Here is a 14,240-nt window from a genome sequence, read left to right as displayed (position 1 = left end):
TATAATAATTAAATGAGCATATTATGAGTAAAATACAAAATTAATTTATAAGAGAAAATATGAGCAAATAATTAAAAAGAGAAGCGGATAAGAAAGAGGCAAGAAAAAGATAGAGGAACAAGAAAGAAGAGGAAAGGAAGAGATATAGGGGGAAGAAGAAAAGAAATGAAAGAGGGAGAAAGGAAAGTTAGAAATGGGAAAGAGTAAGAGATTAAGATGTAGGTTCATGCATTGAAATCAATCAATCAATCAGTCATTTACCAGCGAGGGTCTCAAGGTGCTGAAGGGGGGGCGGGGGCCTCTACTGTTCGAACAGCTAGGTCTTGAGTAGTCTCCTGAAGGTCAGCAGGTCTTGGGTCTGTCGTAGGCTCAGTGGGAGGGTGTTGCAGGTCTTGGCGGCGAGGTGAGAGAAGGATCTTCCGCCGGTGGTTGTTCTTCGGATGCGGGGGACGGTGGCGAGTGAGAGGTCGGCAAAGCGCAACTGTCGGTTGGGGATGTAGAAGGAGAGCCATCTGTTGAGGTAGGCTGGGCCGGTCTTGTGGAGTGCCTTGTGTGCGTGGATGAGGAGCTTGAAGGATGTCCTCTTGTTGACGGGGAGCCAGTGCAGGTTTCTCAGGTTGGGGGTGATGTGGCCGTGTCATGGTACATCGAGGATCAGTCGTGCCGAGGCGTTTTGGATGCGTTGTAGTAGTTTGATGAGCTTGATCGGGGCTACCGCGTAGAGGGCGTTTCCGTAGTCCAATCTGCTGCTGACGAGGGCCTTGTTGACTGTCTTTCTTGTATCTGTCGGGCTCCATCTGTAGATCTTGCGGAGCATGCGGAGGGTGTTGAAGCAGGAGGAGGAGACAGCATTGACTTGCTTGGTCATTGAGAGCGTTGAGTCGAAGATGATTTCCAGGTTGCATGCGTGCGTGGTCGGTGGGGGGCGGGACTGCCCCGAGTGCCGTTGGCCACTAGGAGTCGTCTCAGGCTGATGGGTTGGAGCCGAGGATGAGGACCTCCGTCTTGTCCGAGTTCAACTTCAGACGGCTGATCTTCATCCAGTCGGTGATGGCCTTCATTTCTTCGTGGAGGTTGGCTTTGGGGGTGATGGGGGTCCTTGGTGAGGGAGAGGATCAGTTGAGTGTCGTCGATTATATTGAGGTCGTGCTGTCAGGCGACGTTGGCGAACGGGGCCATGTAAATGTTGAACAGTGTCGGGCTGAGGGAGGATTCTTGGGGTATGCTGCAGATGATCTCGGAGACTTCGGAACAGGGGGAGGCGGACGCTCTGGGTTCTGCCGGAGAGGAAGGAGGTGGTCCATTCCAGAGCCTTGTCTCAAATCCCTGCGGAGTGGAGGCGGGCGCGTAGTGTGCGATGGCAGACGGTGTCAAAGGTGGCGGAGAGGTCTAGGAGGTTGAGTGCTGCAGTCTCCCCGTTGTCTAGCAGGGTCCTGGCAATGTCGTCGGTGGCGGCGAGTTATTTTTATTTATTTATTTACTCCACTTCTAAAGCGCACTATCACCTAAAAAAGGCATCCTGGCGCTGACAGACTCATATTGAAAGAGGGGGCAAACTGATTGCAAGCTATGGGCTTGGGAAAAGCCATGTTTTCAGGTCTCTCCCAAATGCGAGAAGGTCAGAGGCCTGCCTAAGTTCCGCCGGAAGGGAGTTCCAGAGTTTCGCCGCGGCCACGCCGAACGATCTGCCTCCTGCTCTAGATCTCCTAAACCTAGGTATGATCACCAACCTGGCCGAGGAGGAGCGTCGATTGCGGGCCGGCGCATGCCACAAGAACTTCCTTTGTAGACGAGCAGGGCCCAACCCATGAAGAGCTTTAAAGGCCAGACAGAGAGACTTAAATTGCACCCTCTGTCTCACTGGGAGTCAGTGCAGCTGAGCCAAAGCCCTTGAAGAAGAAGATCTTGTTGGCCACCCCAGGGCTAATTTTGCAGCTGCAGACTGAATTCTCTGGAGTCTATCCATGAGATAGCTTGGAGACTCCAACAGCAGAGAGTTACAGTAGTCTAACCTACTGAGCACGGTACAACACACCACCTCTACCCGAGCAAGGGGCGATAACAGAGGAAGGATTTTCCTCAGGAGGCGAATAATGGCCAGGCAGCCAGTTACTATCTTTAAGACCTGCGCCTCCAAAGTAAGGTCGCTGTAGAACATCACGCCCAGGTTCCGCACTACCTTCGCAGGCTGCACCAGTGGAGAAAAATAAGCAGGCCAGAAGTTGCAGGGTAGAAGAGATTGTACCCTAGGCCTCGGGCAGTATAACACCTCGGTCTTTCCTGTGTTAAATTGCAAAGAGTTGGCCTTCAGCCAACCCGCTGTGTCTCGCAGGCAGTTGTGAAATACTTCCAAGGAGGTTGACTCATCTCCCTCCAGGGAGAGAATCAACTGCATATCATCAGCGTAGTTAACAATTTCGATCTTATATTGTTTGATGACCGCAATTAAAGGCTTCATGTAGATGTTAAATAATATCGGGCTGACTGCCGAGCCTTGTGGAACGCCATGCGAGATAGTGGAGAAGGCAAATTGGAAGGGAGGGAGGGACACAGCTTGTTCTCTGTCCTGAAGGAAGCACTCAAAGCACCCAAGGGCACTACCTGCAACCCCCACATGAGGGCGGTCTTGGTGCTGTGGTTGCTGCGGAACCCTGACTGGGAAGGGGCCAGGTTTCTGTTCTCTTCGAGGAATTGGGTTAGCTGTCTGTTAACGATTTTCTCGATGACCTTGGCCGGGAAGGGGAGCAGAGAGATGGGCCGGAAGTTCTTGAGGTCTCTTGGGTCTGCCTTGGGTTTTTTGAGTAGGGCGCTGGTCTCGGCGTGTTTCCAGCTCTCTGGGAAGGTTGCAGAAGGGAGAGATTGGTGACGTTGGGTAGGTGAAGTGCGATGGAGCTGCTTCCTTTGTTGAAGTCGTGGTGCGGGAATGGGTCTGACGGAGAGCCGGAGTGGATTGTGCTCATGGTCTTGATGGTGTCATTGATGCTCACGCTGGCCCAGGTTAGCAGGGGGTCGTGGTCGATGGTGTACGGAGGGTCTGTTGTGTTGCTGTCTGTTGGGGCTGTCTGGGTGTTGAAGCTGTCGTGGATGTCTGCTATCTTGCGATGGAAGAAGGTGGCGAGTGAGTCGCACAGGGCATGCGACGGCGGGATGTCGTTGGTGTTGGAGCTGGGGTTGGAGAGTTCCTTCACGATGTTGAAGAGCTCCTTGCTGTCATGTGCATTGTTGTCGAGGCCGTCTTTGAAGGAGGTCTTCTTGGTAGCCCTGATGAGGTGGTGGTGGTTGCCGACGGCGTCCTTGTGTGCTGCATGGCTGTCCGGAGTTTGTTTACTGTGCCATTTCTTCTCTAGTTTCCGGCAGGCTTGCTTGGAATCTAGGAGTTTTGGGGTGAACCAGCTGGCCTTCTTGCTGGTGTCTCTGTGGGGGGTTCCTTCAGTGGGGCGAGGGTATTGGCGTAGTCCTAGATTCAGCGTCTGAGGTTGTGGGCAGCGACGTCGGTGTTGTAGGGTTCGGTGGGTGGTCTGAGAGCGAGGTTTGCATGTAGTTGGTCTTCGGTGAATTTGCTCCATCGGCGGCGGGGGATCTGTTGGGTGCGGTGGTTTGTGGTGGGTTTCTGGAAAGATAGGAAGCGAAGGGTAGCCAGAGTAGGTCAGATTTAATTTTCTGTGAAAGAGTGAGAGAAGAAAGATTTGCAATTCTGTATTCATCTCACACAAAGTTCCAACAAGTTAATGATGATAATTTAGAATTATCTTTCCAACAAGAGAAAATCACATTAAATGCTAAGGCAATAAATAAATCAAACAACAAACTGATATGATTAGAAACATCAAAATCAGGGGAGGATGAACCTGGAAAAACATTTTGTACTGTTAACGGAATATTATCATACATTTATCCCAAATAGTTTGCCAGAACTTCAATACATTCGAACAATCATAAAGTTGATGAATTAAAGTCCCAGTAGATTCAGAACAAGACCAACAGAGGGATGAGGAAATAAGGGAGAACTTGGAGATATGAACAGGGGTGATAACAGTTCTACTATAAATGAAATAAAGGATTGAGTAATAAGTGCTGCAACAGAAGTTTTACATAGCTTTAGCCATAATTTTTCCCAAGGAGAAATAGGGAGCTATATAGATAAGTCTGTTTCCCATAGCAATTTGACAAGGGATTTAGGTTCTTCAGTGACGTGAGAAAACAGCAACGTATAAATAAAAGCTGCCTTAGGCCTGTGCTCCAGAGAAACACTACATAATGGCGAGGGTGAAGAGAGTGATGGACAGTAGTGGAGTGGTGTGGCTCACTGGTTAGAGGCGGCAGACCCGGAAGCAGAGAACGGCCTGGGACCAGGGTTCAAATCCCGACGCGGCAGGGTCGTGGACCAGGGTCAGCGGACTCGACAATTCTCGCCTCAGTGCCTACTCTAACCAGGGATCACACTTGGCAACTCTGGGCATTAAGCTTGCCTCATCTCTACAACGGCCCCTCACAGACGCCGGGGATGCCTGGTTTCACCTTGGAGATACCCAGTAGGGACCATCTCACAGGGAAAGCCAGGACGGGATCCCCAGCGGTCTCCAGCGCCGGGACGCTTACGGGCAGCCGTGCGCTTTACAAATCCAACACACATTTACAGGCTGAAGGGAAATTATTAGAAGATAAGTAAGATTGCAATGCTGTTGATATTAAAAGATATTCCTTAAAAAATTAATCAGGTCAATTATATGTGACTAATTCCTGGAAGGAAATAACGGAATTATGTTTAATTAATGGATGAATAAAAATAATTCCCTTCTCCTTCCAATATTTGTAATAAAATGATTTACGTTTATATTTGTTAAATTTGTTATAATAAATAGTGGCTGATAGAAAGCATTGATATGAATCTAGACCATCAGAAAAAATATTGTATAATAATGTCGGGAGTATTTTAAAATGGGATTATCTGATAAGAAGTAGCAATTAGACATATATATTATATCGCGAAAATACTTTTTTTTCAATAGGGAACATTAAAAAATAATCCAACGGGGGATAGGGATGTCAGCAAAATCATAGGTTACGGCAAAAAATTGATGAATTAAAAATGCAGAGTGATTATATTTAAAGTATGGAAAACGTACACCTCCTTCTGTTTTAGGATGTTTGAGTTCAAGAAGGGCAATGCGGGGCGGGCGTGGCCAGCGACATGGTGGAGTAAGACGTGTCTCCACTGGGCTCCCGGTGCCCTGCTGTAATCCGTCGTCTTAAACTTGCCAAATACTTCACAAACCCCAATAATTTGGAGCCAGAGAAACCTCGAGACCGCTGCAGTCAGACCCGCTCGTAATCCTGCGGGGGAAGCGTTGAAATCAGAGCCGAGAGGGGAACTTGGGCTGGCGCGGCGGAGCGGAGATAAGATGGCGGCCGAACTGAGCCCTTCGGCCTGAAAGCAGCACTGCCTAGGCCCTGAGGTCTGTACCCCCTGGGACCCCCCCGCATCTGCAGGACCGACGCCGGAGCCTAGCGGACAGAGAGGCGGACCCGTCCCCCCCCCCCTCCCGACCCCCGGTGCCCGCCGTGCGGGTCTGCGAACAACTACGGGGGGAGACAGAGACCTGGAAGGGGACCGGCCATCGGACCGGGGACGGTGAGAGCGGAGGTGAGCTGCTCCGGAGGGAGATCGGCGACGGGGGTGCCCTGTATGAGCGGCGGCTCGGGTAAGGAGGGGGGCTGACCCAGCTTGGAAGCACTGGGAGGACACACATCTACCCCTTCCCCTCCCCCCAGAGTCGGGACTCTAGCTCCCGCCGGCCCTGCTTTGCCCGCGGTTGACCGGCCTGGACTGAGGGCGGCTCCGGTGACAGACTGCTGCTGGATGCTGCAGCGCTCCTGCCCGCCGGGCGTGCGGAGGTACCCTGAGCTCGCGCCCCCTCCCCCTGCGCCCTGTAGTCGCTGCGGTGTGGGGAGACTCCCTGAACCACTCTGTGAGGGATCCGCGGCCCCCGGGGGAGAGTGGACTTGGTGCACCCTGGGCCTCCCCGTGAATTGCACTGGATAGCGCCGGCAACTGCTGCCCCGTGGCCGGATCTGGCCTCCCTTCCCCCCCCTTCTTCCAGGGAGGTTGAGGCCGAGGGCTGCGATCCGAGACCTGTAGCGACTGGGGTCACGGTGGTGCTTGCCACATCGTCCTGGGAGTACAGAGTGGAGGCCAACGACCATCACCGCCATCCCCACGAGGAGGGCCCTGCTGTGAGTGGTGGACGCGGTGAAAAAGAAGGGGCCATTTTTCTGATCCTCAGGAGGGTGTATGCCTGCGCCCTGTATAGCCCTCCACCTCCACCCTAGCCCTCACCTCTTGGGCTGTGACCTGCGTGGGGGACCTACCAATCCGAAGGTGCCTGGACCGGGGGTTTCTCTCCCTCCACCGCCTACTATAACCGCACCAAGACACTCCCGCCCAGGGTCGAACATTGACATGGGGAAAAGAGATCCACCGCAGAGGCCGGCTAGGCAGGAAACCATCGAAAGCTACGCCACAACACGGTCGCAGAGGGTGACGGCCCCGCCGACCCTAGAAGCGCGTTCAGACACGGCCAAAATCATGGAGGCGATCCATGCCTCGAGGGTGGACATTCAAAGCTCTAGGACGGCACTCGAGACGAAAATAGGTGAGGTGGGCTCGGAGGTTCTCTTGCTGCGTCAGGATTTCCGGAATCTAACAGAAAGGGTGACGGCCACTGAAACCAGAATTGGTGAGGCGGAGGACTCACTTACCACGCTCCGGAAAGATATGGCGGAGCTACAGGCATCACACAAACAGCTGCTTTGGAGGGTCGATGATGCCGAAAATAGGGCGAGGCGTAACAACCTCCGCTTCGTGGACTTTAGGGAAGGTATTGAGAAGAATGACGTAGCGGCCTTCCTCCGTGACTGGCTGCATTCGACGTTCCCACGAGCCCAATTCTCGAACTGTTTTATCATAGAAAGGGCGCACAGGGCTCTACTGATGAAACCTCCAGAGGGGGCCCAGCCACGGCCCATCATTGCCCACTTCCTTAATTTTGCGGACAGAGTCCTCATCCTGCGGGAGGCGAGAAAACAGGGGGAACTCAGGCTGGAAAATACAAACATCATGATCTTCCCTGATTGTAGTCAAGATGTGCAGAAGCAGCGCCGGTCTTACGACTCAGTTGAGGCAAAACTCCGAACTTTACATATATCCTACATGCTGCTCTTCCTAGCAAAACTGAAAGTGCTATATAAGGGCAGATCGCTCTTCTTCAACCGTCCTGAGGAGGCCTGGCAGTGGTTGGAGGAACGACCGATGCTCCGTGAAGCAGAGGAAGAGGGTCGCAGGATCCGCACCGAAATGGCGGCAGCCAACTTCCGGAGAAGCCCACCAAAAACGCAAAGGTTCCACATCCCGAGAATGCAACGACACACACTCTCACCGGCAAATTCGGAAAGACCCGCGATAATCAGAGGAGAAGGTAACCGGGAAACGACCACGGGGGAAAACCCGGCGCCGGGATCCGGATTTGGCAGCTTGGCTCACCACACCATCGAAGGGATGGAGGATACCGAAAGTGACCGTCTGTCAGAAGCGGAGGATTTGACAGACCGCTCGCTACACCCACTGGTAGCGGCGATCCGAGAAATGGAGCAGGGAGCGACGGGAGGCACTGATGACCGTGATATGGACACGTAGAACTCCCATTCCTGAAGAAGTATGGCAAAGACATCCGTGACGGCAGGGCACCGCTGCCGAGGACACGCAGGTTACAACCACTACTCTTTGAGTATATTCTGACACTACTGTTGTTTGTTTGTCTAGTTGCTGCCTTTGGTGGCCTACGGGGTCGGGGGTCCCCGTCCTAGCGTTGGCTTGTTACTTGAGCCCGGGACAATAACGGCTGAAACCCTAGTGTCAGTCTAATTGGGGGGGACAGAGGGAGGGCGACAGACCTTTACCACCTGAAAGTCCTGTGCTTCATTGGTTACAAGTATGGGAGGGACGGGAGGTGAAGGTGGGGCGGGGGTGGGAGGGGTTTGGGAAGATCAAACAGTTTGGTGTTGGGGTTGTTGGGAGGAGGGGGGGAAAAGTTGGTACTGCAGTCAAATTTCCTGGTGTTCTATGCTACACCTCCACACGCAAGTCATTCTCACGAGCCCGGGGAGGCCCTTGGTTATACCTCGACATATCACATGAAGGTCTGGGCGGCTTGACATGGGGGGGCCGCCCGCCTAACTACTTCAAGCCAACTCCATGCTAGCTGACCACGACACACACCTGGAAAGCCGGGGTGGGATGAGTGTCTTGTCCTGGAACGTGAATGGATTGGGCAGTAAGATTAAAAGGGGACTGGTCAGCTCGTATTTGAAACGTACAACCCCGGTTGTCACTCTCCTACAGGAGACACATCTCAAAGGCACCAAGTGCGGCTTCCTAGCTAGAGGTCGTTTCAAGCTACTAGCACACGCAGGGTATACATCTGACTCTAGGGGAGTCGCCATCATCCTGAAAAAGACCACTCCATTTCTCACTACACGAACATGGACAGACCCACAGGGAACATATGTAGCTATCAAGGGGACATGGAACAGACGCGCCTATACTATTGTCTCAGTCTATGCACCACCGAAACTCCAGGCTAACACACTTAAGAAAGTAGCAGACATTCTGCTGGAAACAGCCGACACCATACAGATTGTAGGGGGAGACTTTAATGATGTTATGGATGTCTCTAGGGATAGATCCAGCACGGCGTAGAGGAGGGAGATGCAAACCCCCTTGTTGTCTTGGGCAAATAACCTAGGTCTCACAGACATATGGAGATGGCTACACCCTGAGGCACGGACTTACTCATTCTTCTCGGGTGCCCACCAGGCCTTCTCGAGATTAGACTATGTATTTATGGCCCGCCAACACCTGATGATACAAGACGCGGCAGATTACAAAGCTAGAGCGGTTTCGGATCATTCCCCACTGCTAGTCAAACTGGGGGCGAAACGCCAGGGTGATAGACGGCACTTACACTTAACGGCGTGGGATTTGCAGAACCCAAACGTCTTACGGGGACTCAGGGCAGACATTAAAGTCTATGTTGCCGAGAACGAGGGTTCAGTGAAGTCTAAAGTGTTTTTTTGGGAAGCTCTCAAGACAGTTATGAGAGATAGGGCGAAGAATAGGTTGGCGGAGGAGCGAAGAAAGCTCCACTCTGAGGCCGAAATCATTGAACAGGACATATTGGATCGGGAAAGGGAATGCCAGAACTCGAGAGACCCAGGGGCACTAAGGAGATTCGCAGATAGACAAGCTCAATACAGAGAGCTGGTGACAGGAGAGGCGAAAACCCAGGCATTGGCCACCCTGCACCGCCTGTATGATGTAGGATACAAGTCTGGTAAGCTCCTGGCGTGGCTCAGCAAAAAAGAAAGGGCGGAAAGGTGGGTGGAGAAGATTACAGACTCTCAGGGAACGACATACCAATCAGACGTACTTATAGCTGAGGCATTCGCAGACCACTATGAACACTTTTATGAGTCTAGAGAGCTGGGGACGCGGGAAGAGGCGCTACAGTATATTTGGCTCAAACTGACCTCCCGACCTTGTCCATTGAGGACGCAAAAGCGATGGACTCCGAAATTGCACTCAACGACATATCTGATGCACTGGCCAAACTTAGACCGGGGAAAACACCTGGCCCCAATGGCTTCCCAGCCGAATTCTTTAAAAGAACGGCTGATCTACTAGTGAAACACTTGAAGGGATTATTTGAGGATGCCCTCCAAGAGGGAAGGCTTCCCCCTGATCTGACTATGGCTACTATTGTCCCTATTCACAAGGATGGCAAACCGAGGGAGCTCTGCGAGTCCTACCGTCCAATTTCATTATTAAATTCGGAAACGAAGCTACTAGCCACTATCCTGGCGATGAGAGTGAGACGGGTGATATCGCAGCTGATCCACCTTGATCAGACTGGGTTCATACCAGACAGGGCGACCAGACTGAATCTTAGGCGCACTCACAATTGGTTACAGGAGGTTGGGGTCAGGGAGGACCCGCACTGGATCCTATCGCTAGATGCGGAAAAAGCCTTTGATGCGGTGCACTGGCCTTTTCTAGAGGGGGTCTTACAGAAATTTGGCTTAGGGCCAAACTTCCAGAAATGGGTGCAACTGCTGTACACTGAACCGAGGGCCAGGGTGAGAGTGAACTGAGTCCTCTCTCTGGAATTCAAAATACGACGAGGGACCAGGCAGGGGTGCCCCCTCTCCCCACTCTTATTTGCTCTAACGATAGAGGTCTTGGCGGCTAAAATTCGACAGAACCCGACCATCAGGGGATTTCAGCGGACCGACGGAGATGTTAGCGAGGAAAAGATCTCGCTCTATGCAGACGACGTCCTCCTATATGTAACCTCGCCGGAGACGTCGATCCCGCAGCTGTTCCATGAACTGGAACTATATGGTGAATATGCCGGATACAGAATAAACTGGCATAAGTCGGTCCTATACGACCTCGCAGGGAGAGAGGAATGGTCGGACCTCCCAGGACGGCTGCTCACTACGACTGGGGGATTTCAATATCTAGGGGTCTACCTCACCTTGGATAGACATATCTCATATACCCGCAACATTGAGCGTATCATGGTTAACTCCATCGCGGACATGGACCGCTGGAGACAGCTCTCGCTCACCCTCCTGGGCCGAGCGGCCATGTACAAAATGATCGTCCTCCCCAAGTACCTATATGCCCTCCAGAACGAGTAATACCCCCTCCCCCCAAAAGCCTTCCCTAAGATACATGCAGACCTTCGTGCCTTTCTATGGCTGGGCAAACAACCCAGGGTGGCCCTGACTACCCTACAGAGACACCAGTATAGTGGGGGAATCTCGCTCCCGAATCTGGAAGCATATTATTGGGCAGAACACCTGGCCCCGATAAATGAATGGTTACATGCGCAGGCAGACCACCCTTCATACGTACTAGAGCGCCACAAATTAGCACCCAGACACATCCTTTCCTATTTATATGGGGGACATGGTAGGAAACGTCTACTACCGGCAACTACAATCACCATCCAGGCCTGGAGGGCGTCCACAAAACGAATGGGGTGGGACGGGAAGCCAACGAAACAAACACCAATCTGGCACTGCACGTGGCTGACGGAGTTCCACAAACTGACGGATTACAATAGATGGGACGACATAGGGATTTCCACGCTGGGAGACATCCTGGCCAAAGGGCAACTGAAAACATTCACGGCACTGACCACGGAATTCGGCTTACACCCCACACAGAGGTACAAATACACTAGACTACAACACGCATGGAAAGCCCAGAATATTGACACCACAGGTCTGGCAGAATTTGGCCCGCTTGAGGGCAGGCTTCTACAGGAACATATTCAACAGAAGGCGGTATCTCTGACCTATAAGACCCTCACAAACAACATGCTGGGAGACCTGGCCAGGCTAAGACAACAATGGGAGGCGGACGTGGGAGGCATGGAAGACATTGACTGGGAATTGGTCTTAACACACCCTAGAGAGGTGGCAGTTAAATCCCGCCTCCGCCTTATCCAATTTAATGTGCTACACAGAACCTACTACGACAGGGTAAGACTTCAGAGAATGGGAAAGATAGATGATGCCAAATGGCTGCGATGTCAAGACCCCAGGGGGGACTTCTTTCACGTCCTGTGGTCGTGCCCTAGGATACAGGGGTATTGGTTGGATGTTTTCACGGAACTGTCTGCAGTACTGGAGACCCCATTACAGATCGACCCCAAGCTGGCCTTACTGGGCATGTCAATCGATGTGGACCTCCTGCATCCTCAGTTGACCTTCCTAGTACTAGCATTAGTTGTGGCAAAGAGGGACATTGCAAAATACTGGGGGGCGCCGGATCTACCACGTCTGGAGGAGTGGAGGGGTGGCCTGGACATGTACATGGCGGCTGAGAGGGTTACATATAAGGCAAGGGGGTGTCCCAATAAGTTCAGAAAAGTGTGGGGAAAATGGCGAAACTACCACGGACTAGATGCTGGACTGTGAGGGTTCATTACGAGAGGTCCAACTCGGAGGGCAAAGAGACTTTCTAATAATGGTAACGCTGATGATGTTGTAGAAAACCTATTTGGAGCTTATTTTTGTATGTGAATTACATGCCTTCCTATGGGTAGTGCAATTTTGATTTGATTGAGCGGCTGCACTCCTTCCCTTAAACAGTTACTCTTGTATTCCATTTTGTTCGATAAAGTTCATGCAAGCAGAAGCTGTGTCGAGCCTCATCACGGCTGAGTTGAGAACGAGTCAGATAGGGCACTTCTCTCCTGCGCCCGTCTGTTGCACTGCAATTGGGGAAATCATTCCTTAGTAAAACTTTTCCTTGATCAACACTTCTTTGTAACCTGGTTATCAACATTTATCCAAAATCTTAACTCGTACATCTTCCTTAACCCCTTCCATGCTGGTGACGAACCCCAGCCGTCACGCTCTGCGGCGCTCGTGTGCTGATGACGGCTGGGGTTCGTCACGGCCCCGCCCTGTTCTTTTGTTTACCGCACAGCGGCGGAAACGGCCCAGCATGGAAGGGGTTAATTACGTCACTGTGGAGACATCATGTTTGTGCATTGAATTATTTATTCATCATTTTCAAGTGCCACACGTTGCCATTCAGGGCTTTTACGAGGGCATGTGAAGACAAACATTTTTCAACAGCGTTAAAATGACATCAAAGTGCTCCCAATGCATTTCGAATTATAAAATTCTTCGTCAGGGGTTTGACTGAAAAATGAAATAAAGGAAAAGTTTTACTAAGGAATGATTTCCCCAATCGCAGTGCAACAGACGGGCGCAGGAGAGAAGTGCCCTATCTGACCCGTTCCTATGGGTAGCGGCAGGGAAGGGGCAGCGGGAATGGGGGAAATGCATGATACACTATGTGTTGGAGATGACTGCAATGTTCAGTTGGGAGAAAATATCAATAAAAACGGTTTTAAAAAAAAAAAAGAATGGCAATGCGGGGGTGTTTTTTATTCCATAAAAACTTTGTACAAATAGAATAGATCTGTGAAAAGTATGAAGCAGGAATCCAAAAAGGTAGCATGGATCATGTATAAAGGACGTGTGGCACAATCATCATTTTAATAGTATCTAATCTACCCCACCATGACAAATAAAGAGGGGTCCAAGAAAGAAGGAGTGATTGTATTTTGTTAATTAGGACATTAAACGTTTGATTAATGGTGGAAGATCAGGTAGAAGAAAACCAACAATCAAGGCCTCATAAAATAGCCAGAAGCTTTGGAGTCAACAATCATTGAGTTAAAAAGGGCCAAACTTTTGGGCACAAAAATTGAGGAGAAAGTAGAAAAAAAGTCAACAGAAAGACCATCGGGACCTGGTGCTTTTGATTTTTTTAAGGTTTTGATGGCTTCCGTTATCTCTTGAAGAAAAACCTCACTTTCTAGTGATGCAAATTTATCAGGAAGCGAAGGGGACTAGGTAGGCCCGAGAAAAAGGTATGTACATTTTTAACAGAGGGATACGTATCATCAGTATATAATGATTGATAATTATTATTATTATTATTTATTGAACTTGTATTGCGCACAGCTACCCGTGGTGGGTTTCCCGGCGCTAGGGACAGACTGAAGAAGAAAACAAGCAATTGCTGAGAGAAAAGGAATAACAGAACGGGAAAACTTAGAACAGAAGAGTCTTCAATTTTTTACGGAAAGCCAGAAGACTAGTTTCAGTTTTTAGCGCCAACGGGAGAGCATTCCACATCTTGGGTCCTAGATATGCAAATGAACGGCCTCCCATTTTTGCCAGTCGGATTCTTGGAATCACGAGATTGCCATTGTTGGATGACCTAAGGGAGCGGCCAGGCTGATATGGCTGTGCAAGGTTGAGCAGGTAGATGGGGGCAGAACCCTGGTGAATCTTAAATAGAAAGCACAAAGTTTTGAAGACCACACGATCAGAAATTTTTAACCAGTGTAGGTCACGCAGAGCTTGCATTGCGGACATTCTCCGTGGAACATTACGCAACAAGCGAGCGGCAGAGTTCTGTACAACCTGGAGTTTATTGATTGTGGCTTTATCTGCTCCAAGATAAAGCACATTGCCATAGTCAATGCGAGACATCACAAGAGCCTGTACGACAGTTCTTCGAGTGGACTCAGGCAGCATCCATATGATCTTCTGCAACCAGCGTAGAGTATTGAAACAGATTGCAGCGACCT

This window comes from Lissotriton vulgaris, chromosome 2_2 (genome assembly GCF_964263255.1).
Source record: "Lissotriton vulgaris chromosome 2_2, aLisVul1.2, whole genome shotgun sequence".
In the NCBI taxonomy this organism is placed as follows: domain Eukaryota; kingdom Metazoa; phylum Chordata; class Amphibia; order Caudata; family Salamandridae; genus Lissotriton; species Lissotriton vulgaris.
This window is presented reverse-complemented; position numbering follows the sequence as displayed.